The sequence below is a fragment of the Branchiostoma belcheri genome, unplaced genomic scaffold (genome assembly GCF_001625305.1).
Source record: "Branchiostoma belcheri isolate BF01 breed outbred unplaced genomic scaffold, Haploidv18h27 scaffold136, whole genome shotgun sequence".
Classification (NCBI taxonomy): domain Eukaryota; kingdom Metazoa; phylum Chordata; class Leptocardii; order Amphioxiformes; family Branchiostomatidae; genus Branchiostoma; species Branchiostoma belcheri.
In genome coordinates this window covers 439,296-443,431 of record NW_017802780.1, presented here as the reverse complement: position 1 = coordinate 443,431, position 4,136 = coordinate 439,296, and the positions used below count along the sequence as shown (strand labels likewise).

Below are 4,136 nucleotides of genomic sequence, written 5' to 3'. Positions count from 1 at the left end.
TATTAAGAGTTCAAATTTTCCCCCTCAAGTAGCCTCAAAATGTCCCATTTCAACTTCAAATTTTCAAAGGCTTCACATGGCGGAAGGGGGGATACCCCCCTTCCGCACCGACCCCCCCTCGGTCGCTTCGCTCCCTCGCCATGATACTGCTCCCTCATGCCAAATTTTTCTAGAAAAACCCCTGTAATATTACTAGCATCCCAGATAATTTTATGTAAATTTTATGATTAAAATGCATAATTTATGCTAATTTGATAACGTCATTGGCCCAAATCCAAGATGGCGGACCATATCATTATAACAGGTATATACAGGTTATTTTCCTTAAAATGTCATCAATAATTCCATTTCTTTTTCCAAAAAAGGTTTAAATGAAGGTCTTTAGTATGTTAACAATGTATTTTAGGCTTTATCATGAAAAAAAACTATATTTGAAAATTCAAGATTTATGATCCAAAATGGCGGACATCTTATATATGCATGACGTCATTTTATGACGTCACCGGTGTTGCTATGGGCAACATAAGACTTAGTACACCCTAATATTCTGTCATAAACACTTTTCTTTATTTCTTTATTTCTTTATTTGAATTCACCACATGCAAAAAACAAGTGGAAGGGAGGACAAAACAGGTGTATCAACGCCTTTACAAGTTGTCCTCCCAAACCTGAAATGATAATACAAAACAATACGGAACCAAGTCAAACAATAAACATTAGACATAAGACATCAAAAATCAGTAGACATGAAATATACAATTAAAGTTAAAGTTAAAATTAAACTTTTGGTAAAGTTATGTTGTAAACTATTTACACGGTGGTGAAATTTGGGCTGCAAAGTTCCCACATGTCATAGAACCCGAACTGTGTTCGATCGTGTTCGATCTGGGGAATTCGAATCGAACCCGCGTTCTATTTCGGGGTTACCTGCGGTCATTTACTATAAAGCGGCAAAACAAGCCTTTCTGCCTCCGTGCATTGCAACAGATAAAAAACAACACTTTTCTATAGATACAAACAGTTTCCTGGACAGTACATGTCCGCTATTATTTCTGGTGGACATGTAACATGTGGCGAAGCTACTGTCGTATCCTTGGGTGACCTTGAATACTGTAATGATTCTTTACGCCAGTATGAATAACACAATGCACACTTTCTGGCGATATGACATGTCTCCAATTCTCGTTTAAACCAGGAAACATGGAGAGTCAAACATACCCCATTTACGGCTCAAAATGACTGTAACGGTTGTCCCGAAAATCGTGCTTTAGGGATTTTTGAAAAATGGCCTCAATTTTGAATTATGGGTAATTTAGTGAGAAAAATGTCAAAAAATGCCATTTTTTCACCAATATGTCGACAAAAACTAGACTTAAAATCAGAAATTAAAAAATCCCTAGAACACGATTTTTTATCTTATTCCTAGTCTGCGAAAAATATAAAAATCGGGGATCTGGGGTAATATACGTAGTCAGGTTTGAACGATGTTTGCCTAAAAACGTGACATGACTTGTGCTCGGAAACCCAAAAATAATCGTCTTTCTGAGCAAAATTTTAGAAAATCAGTTATTTAATATAAAAAGCTAACATTTAAAGGATGTTAATACGATGATTTCATTTTAATTTGACGAAATTTACCCCTAAATATTATTTGTTTATTTTCAAATATTTTACGGGTAGTCCAAAACAGGCCAAAATAGCGTGTTGTAACCCGATACCTTTTCGAACGCGCATAGCAATGGGAAAGAATGCCGTAGTGACAGACCGCCGTGTTAGTTTTTAGGGAATAACCTATCTAGACGGTTTTGGCCAATAAAATCACATTAATGACGTCATAATGACGTCATATTACGTCATTACGACATAAAAATTGCAGATATGATAAATTGTTACTAGTACATCATCCTCTAAAAATTGGGGGGTCATACGACATACCGTTGGCGAGTTCTGAGGGGGGGTCAAAAAGCCCCCCCCCCGGTCCCACCATGCGCAAAAAAGCCCGGTCTAGATAGGGTTAAAGGTTGAAATGAATTGTTTACCCTAGTAGACAGTTTAAGCCAGTAAAATGAAATAAAAGAAAGTCATAATGACACCAAACTCCTCGTTATCAATCAGTTGCATATGTACACCGATATCATCATTTACAACGTTGGGTCGTGTGGCGTACGTAGAGTAGGGGCGCGGAGTTGTCTGCACGGTTGCTAAGGACGCTGGTGAGTTGTCTGCGCTGTCGACGACCCGGATGTAACAAAGGGACGCCGGCGTTATTTTCAGTGCCGGTAAGTTTGATCGCCCTCGCCTATCGGGAAATGGTCAGGATCCGGTGTTCTCGTCTGGATACAAGGGTCCTTACAGGAAATCAGGTACCGTCCTTCCTTCCCGCTCCGGGGGTGACTCGGGGTTGGCTCGGCCGGCTTCCGCTCGGTGGTACTTGGTGGTACGATGTGCACAAAGCAGGATAGAAAAAATAGGAGAGTTAGGTGCGATCAACACGGTAAATGTACAAAGATGGGGTACAAAATGGTGAAAAGCCCCTCCCGCTGTCACTGTCACTTCGTGCTCGCCTCCCGTATCACTTTTTTCAATGCTGGGTCCTCAAAGAGAGCCGCCATGTTGGTCCGTGACCCCTGACCCCTAATCTGGAACCAGTTTAACCGGTTCAAATTGGGTCAGGTTCCGGGTCGGAGTTTAATTCTGACCAGAGTCTAAGTAAGTGCGCAGTAAATCGCCGGAAACGTGACTTTGAATGGTATGTTTTGGCCGCGATATCCCTGAAATCGTAATATCTGTGTACATATATTTGTATTTTCTGAAAAGCCTGTTAGTTGTAGCCTTTATAGGTGGCGTAATGTTGATGGTCCAGCCAAGACTTCCTGGTATTCGTCCGCGCGGATGGTTATGTGGCCTTTTCGCCTGACCGCCGGGATTGTACGTTCTATATGCGTTATGGGTGTGTTCGGGCCATCGAAGATAGCGATAAACTTATCGCATCGATTTTAATTAAATTCAAATTTTGGAAACATTAGGTTCTGAGCTTCTTCGAGTACTAAGCCGTTACCCTGGGAAAATTCGTTTTTTCCATGCAGCCGTGGTTAAAAATGACCAAAAAAATTACCCCTTTTTTGAAAATGTACTTTGATGTGCCTTATTACCCTAAATAAATTGGGCGCAGAAATATCAATCAAGCGTATGATAAGCGGCACGGCACCCCTTTCCACCAAAAGAGTCAAAAATTCCGACCCGCGTTTAGTACAGAAATAACAGCCCGTCGGGCTGAGGGTGTCAAATTGCTCGAAATACGGAGGGAAACTCCGGTCCGAGACCTTAAGGAGACGGCGCATGCGCAGAAAATGACGTCATCGATGACGTAAATTCGATCGATTTTAATGTTTCCAGCCGAAGTTGTCAGATTCTGCAAAAAAACCGCATCATTCTACTGTTTTGGGGTCCAAAAGTCCGGATATACATGTCGGGTCCTAGGCGCCCCCCTCCCCCTTTGCCCGCCCCCCCCCCCCCCGAATCTCCGTGAAGGGCAATTTTAATCGTTTCTGGACGATAAAATGTTCTCAAATGAATTCACTTTCTATGTCATTTCATGTGAGTCGACCTCTAAATTTGACTTCCGCATAACTTTGGCCAAGTCTCTCCATTTATGGTGACTACAACAGACATTTTACAGCAAAATTCGACTGTTTTAGGCCTATTTAAGGCAAAACTAGGTTTTCTGATTTTCGGTTCAGGGCTGCTTAAAATCGCGAACTTCTTTTCGTTGGCTGGTGTTAAGTGATAGCCTAATAAGTACTTCACGCAACTTTGCAGCATTTATTTCAACTACTCGCTCCTAGCCACGGCAGCATCACCCATATTGTGTTTTGCGCCTTGTAAGAACGCAGTTTTTCACACATTTAAGGTGCGCTGTGCTACTTAATAGGCCATTCACGGCAAAGTAGTGAAGAGTTTGGTGTCGGACTCGATTGATTCGGAAAGTGTGGACTCAGTTCTATCACCTAAGGTCAAAATCTGACGTATTCTTCATTTTAATGTAAAGCGGTGAAGCAAAAACGCGACCCCCTGCTGTTTAACTTGGACAACGCATGACGTCACTGCGTGACGTCATCGATCCCAACTTTACAAGA

At 41.7% G+C, this 4,136-nt stretch overlaps 1 protein-coding gene and 1 pseudogene across 1 annotated transcript in view; both read left to right on the top strand.

Annotated features, from left to right (window-relative positions):
- LOC109464302 overlaps positions 1–4,136 on the top strand; it is a 69,036-nt gene that overhangs the window by 35,985 nt on the left and 28,915 nt on the right. The gene's annotated exons all lie outside the window — the stretch shown is intronic.
- Positions 2,106–4,136, top strand: part of LOC109464322 — a 6,494-nt pseudogene continuing 4,463 nt past the window's right edge.